This window comes from Diabrotica virgifera, chromosome 1 (assembly GCF_917563875.1).
Source record: "Diabrotica virgifera virgifera chromosome 1, PGI_DIABVI_V3a".
NCBI classification, from domain to species: domain Eukaryota; kingdom Metazoa; phylum Arthropoda; class Insecta; order Coleoptera; family Chrysomelidae; genus Diabrotica; species Diabrotica virgifera.
Window position 1 is genome coordinate 296,512,710 of NC_065443.1, and position 21,902 is coordinate 296,534,611.

At 32.6% G+C, this 21,902-nt stretch overlaps 1 protein-coding gene across 1 annotated transcript in view; it reads right to left on the reverse strand.

Moving 5' to 3' along the window:
* Nucleotides 1-20,703, reverse strand: part of LOC126885583 (ATP-binding cassette sub-family G member 4) — a 256,853-nt gene extending 236,150 nt beyond the window's left edge. The window contains exon 1 of the mRNA XM_050652180.1: nt 20,491-20,703. The gene's annotated coding sequence lies outside the window, so the exon portion shown is untranslated. The remainder of the gene's footprint in view (nt 1-20,490) is intronic.
* Between the last annotated feature and the right edge of the window lie 1,199 nt (nt 20,704-21,902).

The window sequence follows — 21,902 nt, forward strand, 5'->3', positions numbered from 1 at the left end:
TTCATTTTGTTTCTCCGTAAGACAAAAATTGGTTAAGATATGGCTGTTCAAAATTTGCATACACTCGTGATTAGTGACCCATTTAAGCTTTCTCAATTATAACCCTTTCAAAAATAAACACTTTAAACCGGTGATACTGACAGATCATATAAAAATAGTAAGTAAATTGTTTGTAAAGCGGTATAGGTCTGGATCCCGCGTATGAAAAAAAAGTTGATTAATAGCAAGCTGAAAATTTGTTAATAGCTTAAGGGTGTCTAGTCGGATGAACTTTGATATATGGGAACACTTTAACAGGGGCAGTTTTAATTGTGGAACAGGTTAAAAATTTGGAACGGTCAGAACACGAAAATGGCACATTTATTTTGTCCGACAGAACAGACATAAACTCTCCGAACAGAGATTAAACTCTCATGCAAAAATCAGACTGCTATTTATCACCTGTCATAATTCCTGTCATTTGACATATTCTACATGTTCCACTCATTAAAACGCCAATTTGGTGATAAACAGCAGTCTGATTTTTGCATGAGAGTTTAATCTCTGTTCGGAGAGTTTAAGTCTGTTCTGTCGGACAAAATACATGTGCCGTTTTCGTGGTCTGACCGTTCCAAATTTTTAACCTGTTCCACAGTTAAAACTTCCCCTGTTCCAGTGTTCCCATATATTAATGTTTGTCCGACTAGACACCCTTAAGCTAATAACAAATTTTCAGCTTGCTATTAATCAACTTTTTTTTCATACGCGGGATCCAGACCTAGTAGCGATTAATTTCATTTGAGGAGCTAAACACGGCGAGATTTTCATGATTTTTTACAAAAAAAAAGAGGGCCTACTTTATTTTGAGCGTAACTCGCTTATTTTTAATGCTAAAACTTTTGTTAACAATTAAAACAAAGCTTTTTATAAACACTTTAAAAAAGTTTACATGGGTTTTTCCCGAAAAGTGCTTAATTTTTCAATAATTTCACCTTGAAATATTCGATTTTGAATTAGACGAATAAGAACGTATTTTTCATGAGCTACAACTTTGTTTTTATTTGATTGATAGGCTTCACTGATCCACCATTTTTTTGGGTTTTTTATAAGCTACACTTTTGCTAAGAACATTTTTTTCGATAAAATATTTACTTTTTGAGTTATTTGCGAAAAACCGTCTGAAAACGTAGTTTTTTTGTCGAAAAATCAACATTTTCAATGGCTAATAACTCGAAAAGTATTGACTTACGTAAAAAACTCTACAGAACAAAAGTTGCTTAAAACCAATCAATTTATCCATTTCCGGTCTTATCTTGAACGTATGTTTTTTCACCCCTGAGAAGGGGTGACTGTCACCCCCCCCCCCCAAGTACAAGCAACCAACGGCACAATTTCAACTTTGAAGTGGAGGGTAAGTAGAACCTAAATCCAAATTTTCATGCAATTCGGAGTTGCCCCTGAACATTACACGGTATCGCCGAATTTCCCATTCATTTACTGGGCTATAAATAGTTTTCTGTCAATAATATATTTGAATCGCAAACTGCAGAAAGGCAACAAGTCCAGTTTTGCCAATTTTTCAGGACAGACAAAAAACTTAGTAAACTCAAACACACTAGTTTCCTTTCTGCAGTAAATAGAAAATTTAAAGCGTTGCCATGCCAATACTAATATGCAGACGTCTTTCCTTTTTGTAGTAAACGTTGCGTTTTGCTACTGGAAACAATTTTAATCAAATACACAAAACTCGTACATATTGGACATGAGGCCTTTCTGCAGTTTGCGATTCATTTATTTCAATCGGTAAAAAGAACGTGAAAATGTCTCGAAAGAGGGTTTGTTATTTTAGCGAGGGTGTGTCCGCACGGGGTGCCCGCTGTGACTCTACTGGACTAGACCACAAACACCAATCTGTCATTATGTGGTTTTACCATATGGCCAGACAGGCGACAATTGATTAGATCTGGTGTTTTAAAAACTGCAAAGGCATTTTACCTGAATAGGGATATATTTCGTTTCTTAAAACTTAACGCGTCCTTCTATGCATATGGTTTGTATATTAAATGTGAATTTTAAATGGGACGTATTATTTCATTTTGAAAAAGTTATTAAAAATTAAAATTAGCATTTAAAAATTAATTGAAACGTGTCGCCACAAGACGAATAGGTATAATAATTATAGTTTCTGAAAGGCAGTGGAAGTTGTTCCTCTCCTCTTCAGCTATCTTTTATCTTTCGTAAATATTTGGTGACATTATGGTATTCGAAGTATGGTTGCTATGCATTACTAATCTGTCCATTTCTCCCTTTCTTCTGGCTATAAATATTCCTCAATATATTTTGGTTGATGATTGTGGTACGTCTAGTGTTAATGTCGAGATATATGTCGTGCAGTGTTCTGTCCAGGGTACCCGTATTGATACGGTACGATTAACCCACATTTTAAAGGCCACTTGTACGTCGTGAATCGAACTTTTTGATGGTGAAAGAGTCTGCAGTAAAGGTATAGGTAACGATAAGAAAGATCCGCGCCTATACAAGGCGCAGTTTCGTATTCTTAGTTATAGTCGTTGGTCGTTTGGCCGTTGGTGTTCTGGCCATTGTAAGGCGTCGACATATTTCTTCCTCACATCCACCATTGTTTGTGATACAGTCGAACCCGCTTATTAGAATACCGGTTAAAGGAATATCCCGGTTTAAGGAATATAAATTTGAGGTCCCAAAACGTTTTTACTAGGCTTATATGATCGGTTATTAGAATATTCCGGTTTAAGGAATATAAATTTGAGGTCCCAAAACGTTTTTACTAGGCTTATATGATCGGTTATTAGAATATCCCTGTTATATAATATAAGTAGTGGGGTTCCTACGGTCTCCTCCGCATCCCACATTTCGCTCGCCATCGTTTTCTATCCACCCATTCGTTTTCGTCAATAGCTCTATCTGCCATAGACTGTTCTATGCCTTTCTTCCATGTTTCTGTAGGCCTTCCTCTTCTTCTTCTATTTATGGGTGTGTAATTTAATGCTCTTTTTGGCCATCTTTCCTCTGACATCCTCATAACATGACCATACCATAGCAGTTTCTTTGTTTCTATATGGTCGGTCAACCGTGGAATATAAACTCTTTGTCCGTCGTCTTATTTCCTCATTTGGTACGTGTTCTAACCTAGATACTCTGCATGCTCTACGTAAGTAATCCATTTCCGCTACTTCTATATTTTTTCTTTCCTTTCCTGTGAGTTGCCAACACTCTGCTCCATAAGTTATAATAGGTTCCACAATTCGAGGGTTTAGTATCAAACAACGTTAACTACAAAAATATAAAGTGGCAGAAAATGCAAAAAACTGTTTTGAAACGTAATATCGGCCAACAAATTTGTGATTACGGAGGCAAAATACATTACAATAGAAATCTGTAAATTTATATCATAGTATTATTATGGTTTCTTTGACATATGGTAAAAATTATTACAGGTTATTGTTATTCTACAGAGAAAAAAATAGAATTTTTTTCTAATAATGACCTGATAACGCTTTTTGATATTACCGATATATATTTTTTGTAACCGTTAACGTCGCACCTGATAATAATAGTTTTACTACAGGGTTGGCACTGCTGGGTGAAAATGTAAAAATGTAATTTCCCTAAAATGTTGAGAAAATTTCACTGATATTTCCCCTTTTTTTCAGGATATCCTTTAACTTAAATTCGCTGATATTTTCAAAATTTTCAGGATATCCAATGCAGCACTAACCCTGTATTATAAAAAATGTTATAAGTGTATTTAAATAAAAAACTTTATTTTTCTAATAACATACAAATATTAAACTTATCAAATGTCTAAATACTTATAGGTACCATCTTTAAACGTCTTCATCTTCTGAAACATTTTCATTATGATCATCACCCCTTCCTTGAAGATTCTAGTACAAGAAGTGATATTGGTCTTTAATTTTTGCTCACAGAGTTCTACTAAACCTTTTAACTTTTTATTATTAATCGTTAACGGTTTGTCATATTTTCTTCTTGGAAATGTTTGTTAATTGAAAATGTTAGAAGTTGCCTTTTCTGTATTCTTAATTTCGTAAAGTTGTCTGATTTAAAATTATATTTGAAATAACTGTGTGCAGTGTCTTCTTTTATAATATGTATATTTTAGCCAAACTATATTCAACCATTTGACAACATTTCCTTCAATGTCAGTTTTTTTATTTTTAATCATTTGAATTTGAAGTTCTTTAAAATTCAAAATGTCTTCCTGATCTATTTCAACTACTTCGTATTTTGATTTCGTTAAAGCCATTTTAATCACTGTACATATACCATCTCGATGGATAATAAATTTCCAAGCATTTACTCGCGTTTTCGATGTGGGCATGGACCATATCACGTTCCATTTGGGAATATCCGGGCTCAAAAAATAACTAGTCGATTTTTGAAATATTTAGTGTTTCAACAGCAAACAGAAACATTTTGGCCCGAACAACTTTTAGACATAAAAACGAAGTCTTTCCCAGTAACTTCACTTTTCATTGTATTTGTAAGGCAAGAGACTACCTCAGAAGATCCACGACCCGCTAGTGCTTTGTGTCATACAAAGTTTTGTGCTACGACTGGACATTTTTCTGTTAAACACTGACAAAATCAAAATAATAAATAATTATGACAAATATATATTTAACCGGCAATAAGAAAATAACATATATGTTTTCTTTTAACTTCGATGGTTCGAATCAGATGGTAGAATCCGTAGAATCGAACAATATCGAAAATAAATAAATGTATTTAGCTATCCAGTATCAAAATGACGTTTTTCAAACAAAACGAATTATAATAATAACGCTGTCTACAATTACAGCTTAAAATATTAGTGTCAATAAACGTTAACAGTCGATAACTGTTTTTGATGTATCACGACATTCACTGCGAAATAACGATGTTTTTGACATGAACAATTTTTTCACAATTGGTAGTTAACGTTTAATGTATTTTGTAAACTGCTGCAGATAGAGATATAGGTTTTTGTTACTAAATGAAGTCGAAAACGGTGAACTAGATTATAGAAAATGTAGATAACGTTGTTTGACACTAAACCCTCGAATTGTTCTGTAGATTGTTAACTTTGTGTTCAGCTTCACCTTGTTAGACCATAGTAGACCATTTAAAATACGAGTTGGTTTCCTTCCTTGCTATATCCTATGCTGTATGTCTCTTTTTGTAGTTCCTTCTTCTGATATTATGCTTCCTAAGTATCTATATTACTTACATTTTCTTATATTTCTTAACTCTAATTCCGGATCTTCGGTTTCCTCTCCTATTCTCAAATATTCCGTTTTCTCCATGTTCATACATAGGCCCCATTTTTCATATTCAATCTGTAACTTTCTTAGCATATAATCCATATCATGTTCATCGTTGGCAAGAATTACTTGGTCATCAGCAAAAAACAAAGTTGTTAAGCAGTTTTCTTCAATCATTATTCCCATCCCAGCAACTGTTTTCCTCCATTGCTGCAGAGCTTTCTGGATGTATATTTTAAATAGTGTTGGCGATAAGCAGCACCCTTGCCTTAAACCTTTTGTAATAGGGAATGGTTTCGACATAGATTTTCCCTGTTTAATACAGCTGTTCGGATTTTGATACATTATTTGAATTGCTCGCACATATGCTTCGCTTATGCCTATCGTGGTCAAAATTTCAAAGAGTTTTTTTAAAGGTACCGTGTCGTAGGCTTTTTCCAGATCACTAAATGTTAGGTGAGTAGACAGATTCCTTGCTCTTCTTTTCTCTATTATTTGTTGCATCACGAATATGTTATCTGAGCACGATCTACCGGCGCGAAAACCACTTTGTTCTTCCATGTCCTGAATTTCTAATTCCACCCTTTTCTTTAATACTCGGCCATACAACCTCCCCATTGCACTGGTTATACTTATACCTCTGTAGTTTTTGCACAGCGTTTTGTCTCCTTTTTTGTAAATCGAGCTAATGTATGCACAATTCCAGTTTTCTGGTATTTATTCTCCCTGCAACATGCATTTGTGGAAGAGTTCCGTCATTATTTCGTGCAGTATGTCTGGTCCATATTTTATCAGTTCGTTGGAGATATTTCCAGGTCCTGATGCTTTCCCATTTTTTGATTCTAATAAGGCTTCTTTTATTTCTTTTGTAGTTATTCCTCTAACTTGTTCATTTACATTCGTTTGCATGTCCATGTCTAGTTTCCTTCAGTAGTACCTATCTTATAGTAATCTTCTCATTCTTTGGTACTTATTAAATTTAAATTACTCTGCCCTTTATTTCCTTTTCTGATATTTTTTATCGTTTTCCATGCTTCAGCTACTTTGGATCCGCCTATGTATCTTTCCACCTCTTCGCACTTTCTTTCCCATGTGTCATTTTTACTCCTTATTACTTCTCTTTTCACTTCTCTGTTCAGTTGTGCGTATACTCTTTGATCTTGTAAGTCCTGTGTCTGTAGCCATTTTTGGTACGCTGTCTTCTTGTTGTCTACTAAACCTTTTAGTTTCTCTGACCACCATTCTGGATTTTGTTTATCATCTTTTTCCAAATATCCTAACTCTTCCTTTGCTGCTGCGTGTATGCTTTCTTTTATTTGCTGGTACAACTTTTCGGTGTTATCGGTGTTACTTTCTATAAATCTTAATTTGGAGGCCAGTCTCAACTTATACAAAAATTTGGTCGATTCGTGTTTTAAGCTTTCCAACTTATAACACTTTTCTGAAATATTAGTTTCCTCGTCTTTTTTTAGCCTTTTTGTATTTGTTGACCGGTAAGTTATTTTTATGCTGGCTACCAACAGGTGGTGATCGGATCCACATTCTGGTCCCCGGTATACCCTCACGTCTGTAGTCTTGAGTCTAGAGCTTTCTCTTTTGATTATGTAGTCAATTATTGACCGTAGTTTTTTTGTAGGTTGCGTCCATGTGAATTTATGGATATTTTTGTGTGAGAAGAACCCATTCATTATTTTTAGCGATCGGAATTGTAACCTGTTATAGGGATGCATTTTATATTCACTAATATCAGTATCTAGTATGTTCCTAATGTATTTAAATTCATCTCTTGATGATGTTAGTACTAAAGTGTCGTCAGCCTAGCCCAGATTGCTGATTTTTTGACATTCGACTACTATTCCTTCTTGACATCCATCGAAGACAATGCGCATGATGTATTCGCTATATAATAATATATTGAGTAGTGTGGGAGAGACGAGATCCTTGACGAATACCGGGTTTAGTTTAAAGATATCAGAGTATGTGTTCTTACTCTTACGTTTGCTGTGTTGTTGACATACGGTTGTGTTAGTAAGTAGGTAAGTATACATATAAGATGTTCGAGGGTGCCCATATCTTTTAGAATTCGCCACGTTTTATGCCACTTTGCATTATCGAACGCTTTCGAGTAGTTGAAGAAGAACAAATATGTTTCTAGATTAAATTCTCTAGACTTTTCTATAATTTGTCTGAGACTGAGAATATGTTCTCGTGTGCCTCTTTCAGAGACAAATTCACATTGTTCTTGGGAATTTGTTGTTTATTTAATAAAATTAGTGTCAAATTGTCTAAAATATAAATAATTTGCTGCTGAATAATCCCTAACTATCGATACCTATTGTAGCAATAATGACAACAATAGACGTAACTTAAACTAACAATGAGGGTTTTCTAAATTGAGAGATTGACATATAATTAAGTTACCCCTTGAGACTTCGGTTTCAAGCCAAACATGAGTCATGTTTTGTTAGCCAACAAGACCTATATAGCCATTGGCTTATGCGTCATATATCAATCAATAGTGGAGTTTTTGTTACAAGTTTGGAATTAATGGTGGTGGAAGGGGGGGTGTGTAAGTTATACTTATCTACAAACATATGGTTAATTAATAGTTTTAATACTTAAATTTCGCATAAGGGATGTATTTTATGAATCACTACATTGTTTGTATTAATAAATATATGATCGAACGACAGTCAGATGTTTACTGTAATATAAGGGGGACATAGGATAATAATATTTTTAAGAAAAGTAATCAAATACAAGCTAAATCACGAACATGGATTAAAAAAATATTAAAAGTAAGAAATAAAAGAATAAAGGAGGGATAAAATATAGTTTATCTTTTAATAATATACTGCGCACCAAAATTAACGCATAATTTTGAAATTATTATTTTATGCGATAAACCTTTACTATCACCACGACATTGGGTGGAATGCATAAAACGTAGTACCTGCTAATGCTTCAAGTATGTACTATATTTTTGAAGATTTTACTACACTTACAAAGCATATTACACTTACAAATGCTTTGTAAGTGTTTTACTACACTTACAAAGCATTTAATGCTTTTTAAGTCCATGGTCTTCCGTTTGGTCTTACGCCCTGTAGTTTACAGCTATGGCTCCTTTCGGCAATCTTTCGGTCTCCACTCTCGCTGTATGGGAACGGTACCCACTGGCTCAGTATTGACCAGAGGGCCTAGAAGGCAAATATTGAATTTGGCTCGTGCACATGCTGTTTTGAATAATGAATATTGGGGAAGAATATCGTTCACCGATGAATCCCGATATTGTCTTTTTTCTTATGACAGGCGAAATAGAGTCTACAAAAGACCTGGTGAATGTGAACCCTACGCAACGTGTACATTGTACGGACTATACCGTATTGTGGAGGCTCAGTAATGGTGTAGGGTGGGATTAATTTGGAAGCTCATTTGGAATACATAGAGAGCAGCTTACAGCAAAAAGGTACATTACAGATGTTTTATAAGAACGTGAGTTGACATTTTGTACCATTCATTGCGGATAATTTCATGCTCATGAATGATAATGTAACCCTACACATAGCCAGAATTGTGCAGTAGGGTGCATCGAAAAAATAAAAGTTGGAAATGTTAAATGCATTAAATTGGAGGAAATATGGAAAAAGGCTTTAATTCCAATAATTCAACATACAAGAATTATTCAGCTTTTAAAAGCATATCATGACAAATATATGAAACTTATGAAAACATTTGAAAACAGGCAAAACAGTGAATTTTACAAAAATAAAAATCAATGCTTTAAGAACAAAAGTAAAACTACACGTTTCCATCTTGCAGCATGCAAATGTGACACTCTGATTAATTGTCTTTGTAGCAAATCTTAAAAACTGCCTCTGGATGAGCGCGAATTTCTATTAAATCAAAGAGGTCCCAGAAAAATGGTGATAAGCTCGATTCATAGGGAAAACAAAAACAAATATAATCTGAGAGAACAACGGTAAAAAAAGAAAGTTACCAACGCAAAGACAAAACTTTAGCTCAAGTAAAAAACACTACCAAGTTTTATGGTCAATCGATCGTGGAAGAACACTTGTGCATGAGCCAGGGTGCAAATATTTCGGATATGTGTATCCGCTGTCTGGTATATTAGAAAGTATCAAATCCAGCTATTGCATGTGACGATACAGTCGTAAATACTGGCTTTAAGGGTGATGTAATACGGCTGTTAGAAGAACATCTTAAAAAACCGCTTCAGTGGTTTGTATGTCTGCGACATTCAAATGATCTACCCTTGGACATCAAAAGAAGTTTGCCAGTGATCAAATCAAAAAACGTGAGGATCTTCAAACTTTCTCCTATAAAAATTTTGATTCAAACGACTACTTTGAGTTAATTAACTAACAAGAATATCACCTTACAGAACCACCTATATTCTCTAGATTTTTGTGTGACAATCTGCGAGATTTTATTAAGAATCCTAACTTAGACCCTTATAACAATGAGATTGAGAAATATCACTGCCACAAACAATGTGTAGAACGATCTGTCAAGCTTGTGACACAAGCTTCTCTAGAAGTTTTTGGAGCGTATTCGAGGGATGGATTTATAAAAACTCGAATTGATTCCAGAAAGACTATGCCTCACTTTAATGATAAATCGGAAGGCATCTTCGAATAGAATGCTTTTACCATATTTTTTTGTAATATTTATATACCTAATTTTGTACTTTGCTTTATATTTATTTTAGTATTAAAAAACTTGGGTGACGTCAGGGAGACGGATAAGTTAGGCTATTTTATTATAAAAAGAATGGTTTAGTATACTTTTCTTAAGCTTGCTAATTTTTTAATTGCCTTGTGAAACCAGAAAATATTTTCCAATTTAAACCGAATTTATTTATTCAAGTTCTATATGGTATTACATTTCCCTTACAAAAGAAATTCGCATATTAATGTATTTTTTCTAATTTTTAGTTGCCGCGGGGGCTGAAAATATTTTTTTATTTCAACGCAATTTTACTAAAATAGTAAATAGTGTGTTAGGCAACTTTTGTGAGCTATTACATTTTCGTTTCGAAATAAAAAATTTTTCGTCTGTTAACATTTTTTCAAAATTTTTAACAAAATACTTAACAGTTGATTGGGCAACTTTTGTGAGGTATTACTTTTCCATCGCAAAAAAAAATTTCGCCTTTTTCGATGCAGACTATTGTGCAGTCCTGCCAGGTTTTGGCCTGTGAGAAGTCCTGACCTCAACCCACGAGAACGTGTTTGGAAAACACATTAAATCAATTATTTTTGCGATTGGTTAAAATTTAGGGCGAAACATGTCATAATGTGACCGGAAGCAAAAACTTGAGTTTCAGACAAAAACTTTTAGTTTCGCTGCCCTATAAAAGGAAAAATCGTTTATAAAAAGTAATCGATTACCAAAGTGCACATATGAATAATTAAACTGTGATCTCGTGTCCTATAATTCTGCTTTTATGAATCCATTATGAATAATTTAGTGAAATAATAGCTCTGAATGGCAAATTAACTTGTTTTGTTACTAAAAATGATCTTAACAACCATTCTTACCAGTTGAATTATTACGTGTTTTCTCTTATATTTTGTTCATCAAATTATATAGTAAATTAATAATTTCAAGAACTATTTTTAGATAATTTCAATGCGATATCAGCGAGGTAAAAAATTATGTGATGAAAGTTTTAGAAAATGTTACGTTTTAATCTTATTATCTTTATATTTTGCCGATATTATTTTTCATGGATATGTTGTGGGCGTTTATAGTTCCTCTTTGCTTATCAAACCAAAAAAATAGTTTCGATGTTTATCATTCCAAATAAAGTATTATTTATATGTAGGTACTTATGTACCTTTTTCGTATGACTATTGTATTTTTTTTTAATTTATGAACCAACATTTATAACTTTCGATTTAAAATTTAAAGTCGATTTAAAAGCCTCGGAGGTGTTTCCAGAGAAGGTTCCCATTGTTTTCAGTGTGGTAGGATGTAGAATAACATTTTTGGATGTTGTTTTATGTGCTATTAGATTGAAAACTTTGTTTTTTGCTAGCAGTTGCCGCTAGGGCATCCCTGCCATTTCGTTCGTTGCAATCCGTGACTACACGCCGGGGTTTGTCCTAGTTGGGTCAGAGAGAGCAGCATATGTGCCTCCTGGTGAGAGACTAATAAGTTTCGAAACCGGTAGAGGTGCTTGCTGCACTCTCTGATTGAACTGGAATAATGATGCGGCTGTAGTTTCGTGTGGCAACGAAATTGAAAATGGTTATCCATTTTTGATTTACATGTTTACTCTGATTGGAGTACGAAGGGAACCATTCGCGTTGGAACTTTAGCGTGCTGAGCAGATGGGACGTGAATTATAAATTGTAAAATTCCCTCATCTTCCTTAGTCTCAGCATCCGTTATGGCTTGTAAATTGTAGAAGCATCGGAGGTTTTACCAGAGAAGGTTCCCATTGTTTTCAGTCTGGTAGGATGTAGAGTAACATTTTTGGATGTTGATTTATGTGCGATTAGATTGAAAACTTAATTTTTGAAGTTATACTTCTTTAGGCGCGATTGAGATTGAGGGTGAATTTATATTGATCTGCGCGCATGCGCACACCGACAGTATGGTATTAGTGGGCTCTGATTGGGTGTTGAAATGATCTGTCAATAATAGATAATTGTTCAATATGAAGGTCAACAAATGTATAATATATTAGTTTTATTGTTGTGAGGACAGAAACAAAAAAGTTTATAATTGTAGTGACATTTAAATAGTTTTTAAAAGCAACAGGTACGTAATAATTGTAAATGTATCATAGGTACCTACCTATTTGAACCTACCAAAATACATAGTATGTAATACTTTTATTTACATAATTTGATTACCATCAAAATTTCTATCAATGTTCACCTAATATATTGTTTTCTTACTCTACGTTTTGTTGTATTTTTTTAATTCTAAATCATTTCAATTCAAAATCAAAATAATTTAATTTAATTCAAAAATGTAAAAAGTTTAATCCGTTTAGTTAGTCGATCTTCGCACATAATGACACATTGCCTCCGGCGAAGCGTTTAAAGGTCGCGTCATATTGTAATGCACGTCGCGTTTTCGGCACGTAGCGTTTGCAGACCGGCAATCGGACTGCCCGTTCACATTTTCATACATAGAACGTTTCCGTTGGTTTCAGTTTGGTGCGGTGCAGATGTGTTTATTGTCACAAAACAATGAAAACGCATGCATACATGACAAAATTTCCTCGAAAACTATTTTTTAAATTAGACCGTGCAGTATCGTCGCCCCCGCTAGCGAAATTATTCCGATTCGATATTTTTAAACAAACTTACTCAAAAAGAGGTCCTTATAACATATCCACAGGGTGCCCGGGCGGTACCGTGGTCGAAAAATTGTTTAAACATTTTTTTAAACAAATTCACAAAAATATTTTTTTCATTTCCAGCAATATTTTTTTAGATAAACTGGGCCATTCTGGGCAAAAAAGGTCTCTTGTCATTTTTCTCTAAAATTGATTGTTGTCGAGTTACATGCGATTAAAAATTTGAAAAATGCGAAAATGACCATTTTCAAGGCTTAATAACTCGATTAAAAATTATTATTATGAATTTCAATAAGTGACCAAATCAAGTTTCAAACCCCTTCTTCAAGGTCCCAAAGAGATTTTTGTCATTATTTTATTACAAAGCTGTTATTTTTAATTATTAACAATTAGCGCTATAGTCCAACTGTATCGTCGCCCCCGTTAGCGAAACTATTTGGATTAGATTTTTTTGCACAAACTTACTCAAAAAGAGGTCCTTATAACATATCCACAGGGTGCCCGGGCGGTACCGTGGTCGAAAAATTGTTTAAACATTTTTTTAAACAAATTCACAAAAATATTTTTTTCATTTCCAGCAATATTTTTTTAGATAAACTGGGCCATTCTGGGCAAAAAAGGTCTCTTGTCATTTTTCTCTAAAATTGATTGTTGTCGAGTTACATGCGATTAAAAATTTGAAAAATGCGAAAATGATCATTTTCAAGGCTTAATAACTCGATTAAAAATTATTATTATGAATTTCAATAAGTGACCAAATCAAGTTTCAAACCCCTTCTTCAAGGTCCCAAAGAGATTTTTGTCATTATTTTATTACAAAGCTGTTATTTTTAATTATTAACAATTAGCGCTATAGTCCAACTGTATCGTCGCCCCCGTTAGCGAAACTATTTGGATTAGATTTTTTTGCACAAACTTACTCAAAAAGAGGTCCTTATAACACATCCACAGGGTGCCGGGCGGTGCCGTTGTCAAAAAATTGTTTTAACAATTTTTGTTAAAGAAATTCACAAAAATAATTTTTTCATTACGAACGATTTTTTTTTAGATAATTTGGGTTATTCTTAGCAAAAAAGGTATATTGTGATTTTTCTCTAAAATTTGATTGTTGTCGAGTTATACGCGATTTAAAATTTGAAAAATACGGAAATGGCCATATAACTCGACAACAATCAATTTAAGAGAAAAATCACAAGAGACCTTTTTTGCCCACAATAACTCAAATTATTATTAATTTGGGTTTAATCAAATTATTAATAAAAAATTATTTTTGTGAATTTGTTAACAACAATTGTTTAAACAATTTTTAGACCACGGCACCGCCCGGAACCCTGTTGATGTGTTATAAGGACCTCTTTTTGAGTAAGTTTGTGCAAAAAAATCTAATCGAAATAGTTTCGCTAACGGGGGCGACGATACAGTGGGACTATAGCGGTAATTGTTAATAATTAAAAATAACAGCTTTGTAATAAAATAATGACAAAAATCTCTTCAGGACCTTGAAGAAGTTGTTTGAAACTTGATTTGGTCACTCATTGAAATTCATAATAATAATTTTTAATCGAGTTATTAAGCCTTGAAAATAGCCATTTTCGCAATTTTAGAGAAAAATGACAAGAAACCTTTTTTGTTCAGAATGACCCAAATTATCTAAAAAAAATATTGCTCGAATGAAAAAATATTTTTGTGAATTTGTTTAAAAAAGATTGTTTAAACAATTTTTTGACCACGGCACCTCCTGGCACCCTGTGGATATGTTATAGAACCTCTTTTTGAGTAAGTTTGTGCAAAAAAATCGAATCGGAATAATTTCGCTAGCGGGGGCGACGATACTGACCGGTCTAAATACTTTGTATCAAAATCAAAGAAATACCTAAATAAACAACGAGGGGAAAACGACCCGTAGCGGTCGGCGTCCGAAAAATATTGTTTTCGAATGAACTGAACGCAAACGTAAAGTGTCTTATACGCTACGTTACGCACAGTATGAATTGTTCAATTTAAAAACCATTAAATTATATTTTTCGGAAACGAAACGCTACGTGCCGAAAACGCGACGTGCATTATAATATGACGCGACCTTAAGACGAATGAACCCCAATATACCAACCGCGCTGATAGCTGGTTCGAATCCCAATAAAAACTTTTATTTTTTTATTTTTTTTATACATTTTATGATTAAATCAAAATAATTTAATTTAATTCAAAAATGTCAAAAGCTTAATCCGTTTAGTTAGTCGATCTTCGCACGTAATGACACATTGACTCCGTAGTGAAGCGTTTAAGGCGAATGAACCCCAATATACCAACCGCGCTGAAGCTGGTTCGAATCCCAATAAAAACTTTTATTTTTTTATTTTTTTTATACATTTTATGATTGTAAATATATTTAATATATAATTTTATTTTCAGAAAATACGTATTTAGTTTAAAAAATTTTCCGACAATTAATGTTCAGAAATCATTTGTGGCATTTTTAATGTGTTTGTGTGTGTTTTATTCTTTTATTATTTTAATTTTTGGCACTGTTTTAATAAAAATGTTTGAGAAGTAGTAAGTATAAATTAGTTTAATATTTAAATAAAATATAAATAAAAAGTATATTAATTTCGTTTAAATCATATAATAGAAGTATAACTTCTTACGTGCGTACAAAGTACACACACATTATTTTTTTTTATAAAAAATTAAGTTCTTTTGTTTTAAAATAAATGATGTGCCATCATAATAGGAAACGTGTGTCACCTATGATGGCATACTTCCTAATTAAAAAAAAAATTAAAAGCGTGCAAAAAACGTTCAAAATCAATATTATATTGTACAAAACTTAAAATGTAGCTTAAGTTCGAATCACTTGGCACCTCAAAAATGCTTAAAACATTTTAAATACACTTAAAAAATTGAGTTAAAATTAGGTATGCCATCATAGGCGACTTTCCCCTACACCTCTTTTAATTTTGATATTGTTCGATTGTGTTATTTATTTTTATGTGCGCTGACTGATTATAAGTTTTTTACTATTAGCCCAGTAAATGAACGGGAAATTCGGCGATACCGTGTAATTTTCAGAGGCAACTCCGAATTGCATGAAAATTTGGATTTAGGTTCTACTTACCCTCCACTTCAAAGTTGAAATTGTGCCGTTGGTTGCTTTTACTTGGGGGGGGGGTGACAGTCACCCCTTCTCAGGGGTGAAAAACCATACGTTCAAGATAAGACCGGAAATGGATAATTTGACTAATTTTAAGCAACTTTTGTTCTATAGAGTTTTTTACGTAAGTCAATACTTTTCGAGTTATTTGCCATTGAAAATGTTGATTTTTCGACAAAAAAACTACGTTTTCAGACGGTTTTTCGCAAATAACTCAAAAAGTAAATATTTTATCGAAAAAAATATTCTTAGCAGAAATGTAGCTTATAAAAAACCCAAAAAAATGGTGTATCAGTAAAGTCTATCAATCAAATAAAAACAAAGTTGTAGCTCATGAAAAATACGTTCTTATTCGTCTAATTCCAAATCGAATATTTCAAGGTGAAATCACCGAAAAATTAAGCACTTTTCGGGAAAAACCCATTTAAACTTTTTTAAAGTGTTTATAAAAAGCTTTGTTTTAATTGTTAACAAAAGTTTTAGCATTAAAAATAAGCGAGTTACGCTCAAAATAAAGTTGGCCCTCTTTTTTTTTGTAAAAAATCATGAAAATCTCGCCGTGTTTAGCTTCCCAAATGAAATTAATCGCTACCGCTTTACAAACAATTTACTTACCTATCTATTTTTTATATGACCTGTCAGTCTAACCGGTTTAAAGTGATTATTTTTTAAAGGGTTATAATTGAGAAAGCTTGAATGGGTCACCAATCACGAGTGTATGCAAATTTTGAACAGCCATATCTTAACCAATTTTTGTCTTACGGAGAAACCAAATGAAAACAGCATATTTATAATAGCAAAACCTACATTTTTTTACTCTTTAAGATTTTTCTTATCACTAATACTTTTTAAGTTATTTTGAAAAAATGAAATTTTTCAAAAATTAAAAAAAAAATTTTTTTACTATAAAACCAAATGTTTTCAAAAATAAGCACTTCAAACCAATCAAACTTACAGATCATATAAACAATACACATACAATTAAAATAGATGGTAAAGCCAAACGATTAATTTCATTTAGGGTGCTAAATAGAGGGAGGTTTTCCCGATTTTTTTTACCAAAAAAAAGGACCAACTTTTTTTTCAGTGTAACTCGTTTATTTTTGATGCTGTAAGCTTTTGTAAAAAACAAATAATAAGCTTTTTTTCGATACTTTAAAAATGTTAATAAGGTTTTCCCGAAAAACGCTTCTTTCTTCGGTGATTTCGCGTTAAATTATTCGATTTGGAATTAGACGAATAAGAACGTATTTTTCATGAGCCACAACTTTGCTTTTGCTTCTACTCAATCTGTAGACTTTACTGGTACACCATTTTTTTCGTTTTTTATAGGCTACACTTTTGCTAAAAATATTTTTTCGATAAAATATTTATTTTTTGAGTTATTTGGGAAAAACCGTCTGAAAACGTAGTTTTTTTGTCGAAAAATCAACATTTTAAATCGCGAATAACTCGAAAAGTGTTGACTTACGTAAAAAGCTTTATAGAACAAAAGGTGCTTAAAATAAGTAAATTTATCCATTTCGGTATAATTTTAAACACTCGTTTTTCACCCCCCGAGAAGGGGTAAATGTCGCCCCCCAAGTAAAAGCAACCAACGGCACAAATTCAACTTTGAAGTGGAGGGTAAGTAGAACCTAAATCCAAATTTTCATGTAATTCAGAGTTGCCCCTGGAAATTACACTCCAAAACGGTCATTTATTGGGCTATATTCTTGTAACTCGCTTGTCTATTTGCTTTTGTTTCAACATTGTCATGAGTTGGTTGTGCCTAACCCTGTCAATCGCCTTTTCAGAATTTATAAAGTAATCGTACACATCTTTATTCTCGTCCGGCATTACGTTAATACGTTTAAGTTTAAACAGAACCAAGCCTCCCTAGTTAACACTCCATTACGAAATCAGAATTGTGTTACTCATTTCTAGGGCGAATTTTTTGTAAATACGATTGTGTATAAGATTTAAAAATAATTTCAGTGTATGGCCCATTAAACTTATTGCTCTATAATCCATAAGGAAAAAATTTCCTGTAGCTGGCTGTAAACCATTAATTACAAAAATTGAAGAAAAAGATCTTCTGTGTAAAAGGTATAATTATTTGAAAACCCCAATAAAGGGCCACATTAAAAACAGAACGTTTTCGCTCTAAAGAGAGCATCATCAGTGTTCTAAGCAAGCTCTACATGCTAAGCCACAAAAGAACGGATATAAAGTCCCAATTCTTACCCAATTTTTACCCATGTATTTTTGGTGGCTTAGCATGTAATGTAGAGCTTGCTTAGAACACTGATGATGCTCTCTTTAGAGCGAAAACGTTCTGTTTTTTAATGTGGCCCTTTATTGGGGTTTTTAAATAAATATACCTTTTACACAGAAGATCTTTGTCTTCAATTTTTTTTATTGTTCTATGATCTTTACATTCTTTACCGTTGGTTGTCTTTTCTAGTGATTGCAATGAAAGTAGAAGTGGGCCAATCATCCGGTATTGGCACGTTTTGAAGCTCATGCACGAAGACATAAATGTGCAAAAATAGTATAATCATGAAAAACATGTCACAAAATAAGATGACGAAGAAACAGACATTTGAAATAGCGTGATTCATGAGGCTCGGGGTCAATAAGGGCCATAGCGCCAGTGTATAATCATGATTTATAGAAATTACAGTTGTCCAAGAAGTGTTTTTACCATAAAATGTTATAATAATATTATACCATGTATGTAATAATATTATTATATTCTACCATGTATGAAAATGAGGCAGTATTGCGAAAAATAACAAAAGAAATCATACAAAGAGTGAAAAAGACAAAATTGGAATACCTAGGTCATAGGTCATATACGTAATGAGATGAACCACATATCGCTCATCCGGAAGAAAAGTGACACAACTCAAAAAATGCATAGTTTCAGTTATCTTGTTAAACAGTTATCTTTTATCTTGTTAAATTGACTCCAAATACCTACCCTATGCTTTTACTAGGAAAAATGTCACATATAATAGATGTTTACTTCCAAATTCGAAAGATGGTAGTAGTTTCATTAGGTATTCCTTTGGCGGTAAAATGAATACATACCTACATATTATGTACTTTTTTATTGCGGAACAACGACACTTTTGAGATTATGTTTTAACGTTCGACGTGAACGTTTCGTTATTCTTCAAAAAAACCGTTTTATTTCGAGATGTGTTCTAGTATTTTTCGTTAATGAAAAAAGTGACCAAAATTTTAAAAGAAAAGTGACATAACTCAAAATTTGATCCTTTTTTTTTCTTTGTTAAATTAGATATAGTTTTTTTGGTTTTGCTTTTTTTACAATTAGAAACATTCACTTATCCATATTCTTCATTTTTAATTTAAAAATTTTAATATTTACCGTTTAAAACTGACTGAATTAAGATCTAAAAATCTATTTTTGTCCTGGAAAATGTTGTTTTTTGAGTTGTGACACTTTTCTTTCGGATGAGCGATATATCGCTGGTACCTATGATTAATGTGATTGCTAATATATTTCCAGTGAAAATAATAACTCTGTGATAAGTGTTGGCGATACAATTTCTTTTTATATGCGTGTCCGCGAAGATTATAACTCCCAAAATATTTATAACGAAAAGATTTAGTTCATAACAGATGCCGACGAAAACAATTATTTCCCTTTCTGTTTCTGCCGACGAAAACAATTATTTCTGAGAACTTTTTTTTACTAATTATAATTTTCGTGGACCCACAAACAGAAATGATGTTTTTTGCTGATACTCCTCAAAAAATAAATTTTTTCGCTAACATTTTATTAGGAATTATAATTTTCACAATCATATAATTGAAAATAATATTTTTCGCGGCGTTCATTGAAAGTTCTACTCTTAACGGCATTTTTCGGAGTTATATTTTTCGTAGGCGGGGGCGATATAACCACTTCTTACAATACTAAGACTAGAGACTGGGTAAGAAAAGGTTAAACTTAATGGGAAACACTGAAGGTGAATCAAAAAGACGTACAGACATGCGGTTGAAGACAAAGAGTTGAAGTTTTAATAGAACAAATCAACATTTGTAATGTTCCCATATACATATACCATTATTTTAGTTTCGAATATTTACAGCATCAACTTGATGACAATTAATACTGTGGTTCTATTAAATTTGACAATTTTTCGATTACTCTTATTGAATAATACAGGTGGACAACTATTGTTAATAATAGTCTGTCCAAAATCATGATTGTTCTCTGGTCATCAAGCTGTCACAACTTGTTAATATTATCATAATCTATATGCATTAATTGCTTCAGTATATTCACTTCCTCTGTCTACTTCTTTCAAAGATTTTTAGAAGTTCTTCCATGGCTGTAAGCATGTAAGGCAGTTGTCTCTTGTCTCTGAACCATACATTACATTACTTAGTATTTTAACCTTATTGTTATCTAAATTTATGCGAACTGCATAATATTATACATTATTTCTGTCAATTTTTTTATTTGTTAAGGACGTTATTGCAGTTTGTTTCTCCTTCATTTATTGGTAAGTACTTAATGTTCATTACTAACATAATGTTTTGCGTGAACCTATATACAAATTATAACAAAAACAAACTGTTATCTACAAAGTATCAAAGAAACAATGATTCAGTATCTAGTAGCAATGATCTATTGTTTATAGCAAAACCATTGTCAAGCTGTCTACAACGTGTACATTTCTAGTATTCACACAAGTACTCACCATCAAATAATAAGGACACTAACCCCCAGCACTAGCACTCAACATCTACCAAATAATTCGACCAAATCACAGAAAATAACAAAAATTAGCTAAGAGTTCAAGAAATTAACATTGTTAGAACAACTGTCAACAATCAGCTGTTCTGAACATCTATGACGTTTAACACGTACGAGAAAGAAAAGAACTGAGTGTTTGAGAATCCCTGTACGTCAAATACGAAGCTGAATGCGCTAGTTCAGTCCAACGTTGCCGGCTTTCCGGGCATTCGTTTCCTTCTTGGTCGCCTTTCTATCCTTTGTATGATTCATCCGATCTTTGTCCGCAGAGCAATTGAGGCACAGAATGTGCAGATTTGGGATAAAATATGACTAATAAGTGATTAACTTATCAGTTAAAATTTAATTAATTACTTTGTATACAAATTGTGGAAATAACGTGAAATGGCTTTGTTTACTATAATTATTACGACTTTTATTAAATTATTTAGATAATTAAAATTTAATATTATATAGTTCAAGGAATTGGGACTTTATATCCGTTCTTTTGTACCTCTATTTGCGTTCATTAACAATTATTATGTCTTTGAATATACGTTCTATTTAGTATACGTTAGTATTTGCAACGCAAATACTATCTGACGTCAATATAACTGCAAGCTCTAATTAGAAAAGAAATAAGTCAGCCAATTTGCAGACAGTATAAAAAGGCACTAAAGACACTTACACCGTGTTTCAGTTCTTTTTAGTACATATTAGTTTTCCTTGAAACAAAAAGATTTCTACTTTTCTCTGTAGACCAGGGCGCATATGTAAAAATATTAGTAGGTACATTTGGATGTTGAGAGGTGACTCATATTTTTTGCAGAAATTGCTTGAAAATAACTCATATAATTTTTGAGTTATCCTCCCACTCAAAAAGGTCCAGAACATTGTTTAAATAATCAAGATGTCAAAAAATGAAGGAAAAAGTCGATTTTTTCTTCGTTTTTTGATTATAACTTTAAAAGTATTTATTTCCGAGAAAAGTTGCACTAATATAAAAGTTGAGTAATTAAATTTTCTACAATATAGGATTAGTCAAAAATTTTAAAAATTTACATCCTTTTTGCAAATTAGCAATAATTGCGAAAAAAACATAAAAAAAAGAAGTATTCGCATTTTACGTTTTTCAACCATTTATGCTTCACTTAGGACCTTAATATTTCACCCAGTAAAACTTTATGATATAGTAAAACAATGCTGTAAGTTTCATTAAGATCGGTTTAAGAGGTTTTGCAAAATAAATTTTGCAATCCAGCTTTCGCAAAAAAAATTCATTTTTTCAAAATGTTGCAGGACTGAAAATAAAGCAGATAGCAAGTATTTTCCATATAGAAGAAAACTGTACCTTTCATTTGCAGTTTGCAAAATTAA